This window comes from Cherax quadricarinatus, chromosome 3, assembly GCF_038502225.1.
Source record: "Cherax quadricarinatus isolate ZL_2023a chromosome 3, ASM3850222v1, whole genome shotgun sequence".
NCBI lineage: Eukaryota > Metazoa > Arthropoda > Malacostraca > Decapoda > Parastacidae > Cherax > Cherax quadricarinatus.
This window is the reverse complement of record NC_091294.1, coordinates 12,572,292-12,584,365: the sequence shown is the minus strand read 5'-3', so window position 1 is coordinate 12,584,365 and position 12,074 is coordinate 12,572,292. Positions and strand designations below refer to the sequence as shown.

General features: G+C 42.5%; 1 protein-coding gene across 2 annotated transcripts in view; it reads left to right on the top strand.

Moving 5' to 3' along the window:
* Positions 1 to 12,074, top strand: part of LOC128706600 (monocyte to macrophage differentiation factor 2) — a 249,726-nt gene that overhangs the window by 183,575 nt on the left and 54,077 nt on the right. The gene's annotated exons all lie outside the window — the stretch shown is intronic.

Genomic DNA, 12,074 nt, shown 5'->3' with positions numbered 1-12,074 from the left:
AAACTGAGCCTATATTCCTTCTACTCCCTTTCACCCATGCATCAGGCTCACTCAGGGGTATGTAAGGTAGGGCATATCTAGCACTATCAAGCATCCAGCTTCTTTCACACACACCCTGGCTGAGATTTTTGTTGTTTTGCTCCTGTTTTGTGGCAAATTAGCCTGATATCCACCACACTAGGACACAAGGTGGTTAGTGTTGGTCCTTGTTTTTCCTCACAACTTACCCACAATTTGAAAAGGAAACTTGAGACTTCATTTTAACCCCTTGAGGGTCCAGACCCCCAATCTGAAAAGTGTCTACAGAGTCCAAGAATTTAAAAAAAAAAAAAAATTGGTATTTTTTTCTTATGAAATAGTAGGGAATCTTTTTCTCAAGTTAATAAAACAAAACGTAGAAATTTGACGGAAAATTTATGAAATTATGCTTTAGCGAATTTTGCCGAGTAAGTGATATTTACGCATTGGTGAGTTTACCCTCTTTGACTCCTATTTTAGGCCAATTACTTTGTTCCAGTTGATCAAATTCTTAGCTATTTTGCTAGTTTGCCTTCTATTTTTTCAGTTGAGCACAAGTGACTGCCCAGTCAACTATTTCAGCTACCCAATAAAGTGATCATAAATTGGTAATTTGGTCAATTTTATACTAAGTTCAAAATATCCCATTTTCAAAATAGGGTCCAGAATAAACAATGCAGGCATTCCTGGCACTAAAATAACATTTCCTCTGTTCATTAGTTATGTTTCAAGGCTTTACACATGAATTCCATTATGAGTTTTTATTCACACAAAAAATTTTTAGTCACTCCAAAAAATAGATTTACTATTATGCAGTATTGTAATAATTGTATAAATAATATCACTGCATTCATGAACACACATTAGACCCACCAGTTGATGTGTATTGGATTTGTAATGTGATTTGTTTACTCTTGAACATCAGCAAAAATTGAACATTTCGCTACTTTGAGCTCAGTTTCAAGCTATTTTTGATTCCCAAAATCAATCAGAATCATCTGTAATATGTCTTCCATTCTATCAAATGAGACTATGAAACCGTGAGTACAACCATAAAAACCATAGGAAAATACACTACAAAGGTGCTGTTCCAAAAACACAATCGCAGTGTCTTTTTCTCATTATGCACTGTGCTGCAGGATTTTTTTTTTTTATGGTGCACACTTACCACATAGAGCCATTCTTTCATATCTAGGCCCAGATTTACCACTCACAGCTTATCTGAGTGAGCTGAGCTATGATGTAGTACTGTGGCACTGACCCTGGCTTCAAAGTCATATAACTATGGCACAGACCCTTGAGGGGTTAATTCGTCCCAGACATTTGTCAAGTCAAAACATCGGACCAAAATGTGGTCTAAAGTTTCCTCTCCAAATTGTGAATTAGTTTCAAGTTTTATTCTTCTGTTATTATTACCGCATCAGCCTCTCAGAAGTAGGAAGCACGCAGAGGCTGGTAGTAACAGAGGCGTTTGGTTTCACTTGAGTGGTTCTGAGTTTTTAATTTACATTTTAGATATATGCACATATTTATCAGTTAAATAGGAATGGATTTTTTGTTATTTAAATATGTAAAAACAGTACTTATTGATTACAAAGAGCATTATGGATGATACTCATGAATGTTATGCAGTAAAACTCCAAAAAATCCAAACTTATAGAATATGAGCCTGTTTGAAATCTTGATTTTTGAAGAAAAAAATTTGATAGTGCCAGAAAATAGTCTTAACTTTCCCTTCTCCAAAAATCTGCATTTCTTTACTTTTTTTTTTATCCACAAAATGAAAGCAAATTACAAATACTCCAAGTAACCACATACAGAAATATTCTTGCAATTTTATAATAAAATATTGCACAATATAAAAAGGTTAATACACCATGTATGCACCAATTGACCATATTGAAAAAAAATAGTGCATCTTATAAAAAATAATAAAACATTTAAATTTAAAATTAGTAACTTACATAAGACAAATGTAGAATTAAATGTTTCTCATGCAGTTTTTACTGGAGATATAAGAGCACCCAGCACAATCACCTGACCAGCATGTGAAACAAAATCTGTACATGAGATAAAAAATTTAAATAAATTAATGTAATCAATCTTTATTTATAGTTTTAAAAATCCTCATTTCTTGACTAGTTTTTGCCAAAAAAAACGAGTACATCATGCATCCACCAAAAAACTATATATAAAATTTTGGTTTGTTTGATTTATTCAAAGAGGGGAAAATTTAGTGTTAGTTAGGGTTTATTGTACTTTATGGATTTTTAGAGCTCATTTTTGGAATTATAGTGTAAGCAAATCAAACAAAAATTTTGTCTTAAAAAGACAAATCTAACTCAGAGAATTTGTTTTACCCACATTTTTATGTGTGTAAAACAAATTCTCTGAATGTAATGTAATTATTTATTTTGTTTCTATCAGATTACCACAGCCTTGTGAATCAAATTTCCTGGTCAGATAGGGAAATTTCCAGAAATGATGTCCTGGTTAAATTATAACAAAAAAGGTGTCATTATCCTGTAGATACAAAGTACGTAATAACACAACATTGCATCTTAATTTTGCCAGGCTCATTCATTCTTATCATAATCTTCACATTGAGAACACTGCTGCCCATTTTTGCTGTCAGTTTCCCATGTATAGCATAATGTAATATGCAACTGCTGCTGCTGCTGCTGATCCATGATTAGTCTGAAAGCAGAAATTTGTTTTACTATGTTTTAGTTTATTTTTTTTTTAATTGTTTTAGCTTGGGTATTAGCATATAATATTGTATTCAACTTATTTCTAAGAGTGCTGAGTGATCTCTCAGATCAGCGCATTTTATGAATGTTACAACTTTCTCCCTTCCTATTGATGGCACAACTTTCATGCCCATGTAAAATATAGTGAGATGTGCTGATTTTGTAACTATGTATTGTATGTATTTCATTGTAGCATTGATGCAATACAATTCTTTGGGATTGTATATGAATGTAAATGGACTATGGATACAGAACTCCCATATGATCATTATGATAATTACCATTACAGAGAATTAGGTTTAAAAAATAAAAATACACATATTCATTAGATACTAACATTAATTATGACTTGATGTGCTGTTGGAGTGTAAGCAAGGTAACATTTATGAAAGGATTCAGCGAAACCACCTCTTCAAGGGGGCTCCTTGGCGCAGTGAAGAGGCTCTGGGTCTGAGGACTTGGACGTTTTGGTCTCCTTGCTCAGACTGAACCTTATTACCCCCCAGTTGCCCCTTCCCTATCCCATGCTCCCCCTTTCCTCCCCTCTCCCCACCCTCCCCTTGTTTCCCATCCCATTTGTAGTCTCTAGGGTCCTCCCATCAGGCATCATGGTTTCTAGGTAGGGGGAAGTGTGCCAGGGTTCATCCCACTCCGTGGGGTCCCTTGGGGATGGTTGGTTTGCCCTGGAATCTGAATTGCCTGAAGGTGCCCTGCTCCCTTCCCGGATTTATGAGCAGTGAGCGGAGTGCCCTTTGGATAAAGGGTGTATCTCTGGAAGCTGCATGCCTGTTTTGGGAGGTGGCAGCCAAAGGAGGTATGCTTTGTGGTGGGTTTTCGACCGCCCTTTATTTTGTCCGCCAAGGTGGCTTGGTAGATGTGAGGCTGCTATCCCGGAGCGCTGGTTTACTGGCGTGAAGGGTAGGGTATGGCACAGGTTCCATGCTGCATCTTCACTGGTTGTGGGCTCGAGGCCCTCTTGGATGAGGGAATGAACTTCCGGCCCTTCCGTGCCTTCTAGTGACTGTCCCTCCACCATCCTCCCTTTTTTTTTTTCCTTCTTTCTTTTTTTCTAAAAATAACAAGAAAGGAGATATCATGGAAGAATCACTTTTATTATGGAGTCTTCACCTAATGAAACCCTTACTCCTCTCAGACCCCTTTCTGATCCCACACCCTGTTCTGACCTGGCTTCGTTATTGGTCCATTCTCTCGACTCTTCTCATACCCCTGTACCTTCTGCTGGTGACGCTTCGTCACCTGCTTCAGGTGCTGCAGCATCACCCATTTTGGCTCGTGCTGCTACTTCTGGTATGCCTTTCACAATGCGTCCGGCTTCCCCAAATATGGTGCAACGGTTTTCGGATCGCCTGCTTCAATCAGGTCAAACCGCCTGTGGTACTACTACTAAGCGTCCAAGACAACCTACTGATGACAGTTCATCGATGATCACTCAAAAACAACCTACACGACACTCACTACTTTTGTATACCGGGCTGACGAGTGCTCAGTGGACAAAATTCTTTTCTCTACAAATGATGTCTCATACAGATTATCTGTCTGATCATGGAATTGGTAAAACTCTTTTAAGGCACGTTGGCCACTCTCTTCGTAGCGGTGCGCATGTCGTAACTGTACAGAATTCAGAACAAGCGCATGTTTTCTCCCACATCACTTATATTGATAACATACCAGTCACAGTCTGTAAGCACGCTACTCTTAATTCTTGCAGTGGTACTGTGGTCTTACCGTGTACCATTGTACAGAGTGATTTTTTTGTCTTCTGGCGATGATATTTTGGAACAATTAGTCCTTCAAAACTTCCGTATTGTTGAGGTAGATACATACATCCTGCCTGCTCATGGGCAGAGGCGCTTTCCTAGTAACATCGCTCGTTTAACCTTCGACTGCCATGAACTTCCATCCTCTGTATTGCGGGCCATCGTTTACAGGTCCGTCAAGTAGTTCCCACTCCCCAACAGTGTCATAACTGCTGGCATTTTGGGGACCCCGCTAAACACTGCAGATCTGCGGCAGAATGCCCGATCTGTGGTGTAGCGGATCATTCCACTTCATCTTGTAGTCTTCCCCCCTCTTGTCTCAATTGCAAGGAACCTCATCCTTCCTTTTCCCGCCATTGCCAGGGCTATCATAATGAACTAAAGATCCATTACCTTAAAGAGTTCGAGGGCCTTACCCTATGGCAGTCTCTCAGAGCCGTCTTCAAGGATAACTTCCTCGTGTCCCATATGCTCAAGTAGCCTGTAGACCTCCAACCTCGACAGTCCTCCTGCCTCCCAATCCCTCTTCATCCGTGGCTTCCAGGGTCACCCCAGTTTCTAATGCTTTTGCAGTTTTATCCTCTGACACTCCTACCTCTGCACCACTTTCTACTTCTTCTACTTCATCTCACTCGCTCACTTCTCAGTCTACTAGACCTCGCAAACCTACACTTCCTTCGCGTCCATCTACTGTGCAGAATCTATCTTCTACCTCGGAGATTAGCTCTCATCCCCTTTCCAGCTCTCACAAAGGTGGAGGTTCACCTCCACCCCCCCTTAGTGTAGTTCCCTCTTTCCCTGTTCCCTTCATGTCTTCTTCCATAGTTGCCCTCCAACCTCCTTCCTCTCCTATTACACTGCAGGACTCTTCTCCCACAGCCAGCGCATCTCTCCAAGCTCATACTCCACGCCCTCCTCAGACCTCTTTGGTTGCCTTCATAGTTACTCCAATCATTATTTGCAATGCCTCTCCTGTCTCTGACATCATGGCATTGTCGGCTTCCTTATCAACTGAGACGTTGGATGCTATTTCCAGCTGTATAGCAGAGACAACACTCCCGATGGAAACCAATGCGCCTCCACCTACCCTTCTATTTCATGACCCATACAAAAATCTATTCCTCCGCAATATTCTAATTCTTCCTTGCTTATACGCTTAACATTACCCCCACACATTAACCTTACTGATCCTTAAAGCCCATAGGTTTTATCGTTTCTTCTTGTTGTCATTTTATTTTTGTTCATAATGTCTTTTTTACAATGGAATATTCGTGGCCTTAGGGGCAACTGAGGAGAACCCCAATTATTGCTCTCCCAGTTGTCCCCAGTATGTTTTGGGTTGCAAGAGCCCAAAATTTGTTCTGCTGTCATTTGCCCGTTTTGGGCTACTTGCTGATACATTCTTCCGATCCTTTACCTGATGAATCTTTTAATGAAAGCGCGCTTCTTGTACGCTCGTATTTATTTACACCAGTGGTTTACAGTTTGCTCTCTCTATCTGTCTCCTTCCCATGCATTCTGTATCTCTGATATCGCATTCTTAATTTTATATCTACCACCGCCCATATTGTTGGTGGGTAATTTTAACGTTTACCATCACCTGTGGGGAGGGTCCCATTGTCACTTGTGGTGATCAGTTGGAGACTGTTCTCACTTCTCATCCTCTTCATGTTTTAAACACGGGTGCTCCTACCCATTTTGACTCTCGTACTCAGTCTCTCTCCTGCATTGATCTTTCTATCTGTTCCTCGCCCATTGCATTTGATTTTGCGTGATCTGTTCATCCAGATTTACAGGATAGTGATCACTTTCCCATCCTTCTTACTTCTTCTACGTATGCCTGACCATTTCGTAGCCCTTGTTGGCAATTTGTTCAAGCAGACTGGGACTTATACTCCCATCTTACCACCTGTTGTGAAGACCCCCCTTTCGTCCTCTATTGATGAACTGGCACACTACTTTTCGACTTTAGTCCTAACTGTGGTGACGTGTTCTATCCCCCAAACCTCAGGTAGGCTTTCTCAAGCATGCGTACATTAGTGGTCTCCTACATGCACCCATGCGGTGTGTTTAAAACATGCTGTATAGGGCCGTTATCAATATAATCGTACCGCAGAGAGTCTGTTGGATTTCAATGGGCAAGGGCAGTTGCTCACTGCATCATCCCCGATGCTAGATGCACTTGTTGGCGAGACTATGTATCTACCATTAACTCTATCTTCCCCTATGTGCCCACTTTGGAAAAAGGTTCAAAAATAGTGTGGTAAGTACACTCTGGACCCAGCTCCCATTTTGCGAGTTGCTGGAGTTGACATTGTGGGACCCTTAGAAGTTGCCACAGCAATTGGGAACTATTTTGTCCATATCTCCTGAGGGCTTCACCTCTGTCTCTCATTTCTTGCATCTAAACCTACCAAAGAGCAGTTGCCCTTAGATTTCTCCTCTGATGGGTTGGAGCCATATAATGTACCTTTTGCTCTTCAGGAACTGGTGTCTATGCTTTCCATTTGCCAGCCATTGGCACCAGGACCTGATGATATCCACATCAGTATGCTTCAACATCTCCATTCTACGGCCCTTCCCGTTCTTTTACGTCTTTTCGATCTAATTTGGAAACGAGGGCTTCTCCCTCAACACTGGAAATTGGCTATTGTACTACCGTTCCGCAAACCAGGCGCCTCTGGACTTGACACCTCTCACTATCGTCCCATTGCCCTGACCAGTGTGGTCTGCAAGGTGATGGAACGATTAGTGAATAGACGTCTGATGTGGTTCTTAGTCACACAAAAGCCTTTCCCCTCGCCAATATGGCTTTCGCAAAGGCCACTCTAATTTAGACCCCTTGTTTCACTTAGATTGGCCTTTACCCTCGCCAATATGGCTTTCGCAAAGGCTACTCTAATTTAGACCCCTTGCTTCACTTAGATACGTATATTTTAAATGCCTTTGCTAACAACCACTCTGTCTTAGCAGTCGTTTTTGATCTAGAGAAGGCATATGACACCACTTGGAGGTATAACATCCTAGCCCAAGCCCACTCCTTGGGCCTCCGCGGTAATCTACCAAACTTCATCACTGCTTTCTTATCCGATAGACAATTTCAAGTCTGTATTGGCGCCTCGCTTTTTTCGGACTTTACACAAGGCGAGGGAGTTCCACAAGGTTTCTCTTCTTTCACATATTTGGTCATCACTATATGTTGATGACTTCGCTATAGCTTACTTGGGTGCTGACTGTTGAATAGTAGCAGCCTCCCTTCAGGTTGTGATAGACTGAGTCTCCCATTGGACCACTTCTCATGGCTTTAAATTTTCTAGTACGAAAACCTGGTTCATTACCTTCATTAGACGTCCTCTAATTCCGGATACTCCCTTGTACTTGCACGGTTCATATATTCCGGCATGTGATACGGTCAAGTTTCTGGGCCTCCTCATTGATCGCCGGCTGACATGAAAACCACACATTTCTTTAAAGACAATTTTCCATGGTTGGCTAAATCTCCTTAAAGTTCTTGCGCATTGTTCATGGGGAGCAGATTATCGCACTCTCCTCCGTTTGCATTCTACCCTAGTCTTGTCTAAGCTGGATTATGGTGACCAAATCTATTCTGCAGCCTCTCCTGCAACTCTGTCTAAGTTAGATCCCATTCATCACTAAGGTCTCCATCTGTGCCTTGGTGCCTTTCATTCATCCCCTGTTGAGAGCCTCTATGCAGAAGCGAATACAGTGGACCCCCGCATACCGATGGCATCACATAACGATTAATCCGCATACCGCTTGCTTTAATCGCAAAAATTTTGCCTCGCATACCGCTTAAAAACCCGCTCACCGATTTTCGTCCGAGACGCGTCCAATGTGCGGCCTGAGCCACGCTCACATGTTCCGCCGGTGGCATTGTTTACCAGCCAGCCTCCGCGGTAACATCCAAGAATACAATCGGAATATTTCGTATTATTACAGTGTTTTCGGTGCTTTTTCTGGAAAATAAGTGACCATGGGCCCCAAGAAAGCTTCTAGTGCCAACCCTACACCAATAAGGGTGAGAATTACAATAGAGATGAAGAAAAAGATCATTGATAAGTATGAAAGTGGAGTGCGTGTCTCCGAGCTGGCCAGGTTGTATAATAAACCCCAATCAACCATCGCTACTATTGGTGGTACAGCTGCTGCTGCTGCTGCACTGTCAGCTGCTGCTGCTGCTGTAGCATCGTCTGCTGCTGCTGTAACATCATCTGTTGCTGCTGTAGCATCGTCTGTTGCTGCTGTACCACCGTCAGCTGCTGCTGCTGCTGTAGCATCGTCTGCTGCTGCTGTAACATCATCTGTTGCTGCTGTAGCATCGTCTGTTGCTGCTGTACCACCGTCAGCTGCTGCTGCTGCTGTAGCATCGTCTGCTGCTGCTGTAACATCGTCTGTTGCTGCTGTAGCATCGTCTGCTGCTGCTGTAGCATCGTCTGCTGCTGCTGTAGCATCGTCTGTTGCTGCTGTAGCATCGTCTGTTGCTGCTGTACCACCGTCAGCTGCTGCTGCTGCTGTAGCATCATCTGCTGCTGCTGTAGCATCGTCTGCTGCTGCTGTAGCATCGTCTGTTGCTGCTGTAGCATCGTCTGTTGCTGCTGTACCACCGTCAGCTGCTGCTGCTGCTGTAGCACCGTTGTTGGTGTGGCTTATTGAGAATACCAAGAAACAATTAACCCCAGAGGATTTGCCACCCAGGATAACCCAAAAAAGTCAGTGTCATCGAAGACTGTCTAACTTATTTCCATTGGGGTCCTTAATCTTGTCTCCCAGGATGCAACCCACACAAGTCGACTAACACCCAGGTGAACAGGGAAAAATGCCTGGAACTAGTGCTCATATTGGTGAATTTAAAGCCAGCAAAGGTTGGTTTGAGAGATTTAAGAATCGTAGTGGCATGCACAGTGTGATAAGGCCTGTTCTGGAAGAAAATGCCAAACAGGACCTACAGTACTCAGGAGGAAAAGGCACTCCCAGGACACAGTGTCTCATCAGTCATTGCTGCATCTTCAATAAAGGTAAGTGTCATTTATTCTTCATTTAGTAGACTAGTACATGCACAATATATACTGTGCATGTACTACTCTACTATTGTGCATGTATCCTTCTCTTTGTGTGTAGGAAAATGTATATTTCATGTGGTAAAATTTTTTTTTTCATACTTTTGGGTGTCTTGCACGGATTAATTTGATTTCCATTATTTCTTATGGGGAAAATTCATTCGCATACCGATTATTTCGCATAACAATGACCCCTCTTGCACGGATTAAAATCGGTATGCGGGGGTCCACTGTATTCCATCCTTGTCCAGTTGCCGTGATGCTCATTGCCTTCGCTGTTATGTTCGATCTCGTGACCTGCACAATCCTTCCGTATATAGGATGGTCACTGATGTTAGTAGACGTTCTTTATTTGTTCATCGCCCCTACTTACTCCGCCTATTTTCTCTCTGCCTCCATTCGCTCTTGTCTTCTCTTCAGTTACCACCTTTCTATGTTTATGTAGCATCTCACTTTTCCCTGTCCCCATGGGAAGTTCCAGCTGTTCGTGTCTGTTCCTTCCCACTGCCATGTACTAAAGCCCAACTACCTACGGTGGCATCCAGCTCTCTTTTTCTTGACCACTTCCACTCTCATTCACATACCATCGCAGTGTACACTGATGGTTCTAAGTCTTTTGATGGCATCAGATTCGCAGCAGTGTTTCCAAAGTGTTGTGCGAGGACATTTATTATCCTCAGCAAGCATTTTTACGGCTGAATTGTATGCCATTCTAGTAGCACTTATCCATATAGCATTAATGCCTTTGTCACCATTTGTGGTTTCAGACTCCCTCAGTGCATTACAGGCTATAAAAAATTTTGATACATCTTACTCCCTAGTTCTTTGTATCCAACTTCGGCTATGCCATATCTCTAGCAAAGACAAAGATATTGTTTTTTGCTGGGTCCCTGGTTATGTTGACATACAGGGCAATGAACAAGCAGATGCTGCTGCACGGTCAGCAGTACATGGCCTCCCAGTTTCATATAGAAGTGTTCCATTCATAGACTATTTCACTGAAATTGCTACCCACCTTCGCACCTGTTGGCAACAATGTTGGTCTGATCTGCTCCATAACAAACTTCATTCTATTAAAATGAGTAATGGTTTTTGGCCGTCTTCTCGTCATCAGTGTCGAGGTTGGGAAACTACTCTCTCCCTTCTTCGCATTGGCCAGACTCATCTTACTCACGGGTATCTCATGGAGAGGCGCCCTGTTGCTCTCTGTGAGGATTGTCAACTTCCAGTATCTGTTAGCTACATTCTGTTGCACTGTCCACTCTATCAGCGATCACACAGAATTTACCTCCAACGTCATCTCTGCTCTGCTGCCCTTTCTTTACCTTCCCTTCTTGCTGATGGACCCTCCTTTAATCCACACTCTCTCATTGACTTTTTGACAGTGACTAATTTACTACACAAACTCTGATGATGATGCCTCTAGCACTCTCCTCTGTCCTTTCTACCTTACTCTCTAGCTACCCTGTGCTCCTGCACTTTCCATTGCCCCGATGCACTCCATACCCTAATAATCATCACTCTCCCACTTGCCACCCATTTCCCCTGCATCCTTCCTTACCCTTCTGCACTGTATAACCCTTGCAGTTTAGTGCTTCTTTTTTATTATAATAATAATAATCAGCGAAACCAGCAGGCCGGACTTGAGTCCTGGAGATGGGAAGTACAGTATCTGCACTCTGAAGGAGGGGTGTTAATGTTGCAGTTTTATAACTGTAGTGTAGACATTCCTCTGACAAGACAGTGATGGAGTGAATGATGATAAAAGTTTTCTTTTTCAGGCCACCCTGCCTTGGTGGGAAACGGCTGATGTGTTAAAAAAAAATAATTATGAATTGTGAAAAGCTTTGAGGTGTAATATTTTTGTCCCATTTGATTTTACATTTTTAATAGAAGGTTGACTGTTGGATAACATGGTAGTTATGTTCCTGAGAACAACATGTAATAAAAAATGGTGTAAACTTAACTGCAGAACATAGTGGAAAAATAGGGTTATGTTCATTACTCTCTCCAAAAAACAAACAAAAAAATTGTAATCTCAAATTTGTAAAAAACAATGACGATAATGTAATTGTAGGTAGATGTGGTGATGTGCAGTAGCCAAAGATCCTGCAACCACATGCATGCTAGCATACATAGGTACCTTATTGTTTGGTTGTCCTACTTATTGCAACTATATGGTGGTTTTTAAGGGAGGGGTTAGAGTGGTTGGGGTGTATTGTGGGGGTGTGGGACTGAGGGGGTGGGAACTGGGAGACCATTGTTTTGGTGGGTGGAGACCAAATGGTGGAGGGGTGTGGGCAGGAACTGGAGGCTAGTGTTGGGAGGCAGAAGGTGCTTGTTGGTGAAGGGATGAGGAGTTGAGGCTGGAAGCAATGCAGCAGTGTGATGGTGACTGTGTGGGTGGCAGTGTCATTGGTTCAGTGTGGGTGGCAGTGTAGATGATATGT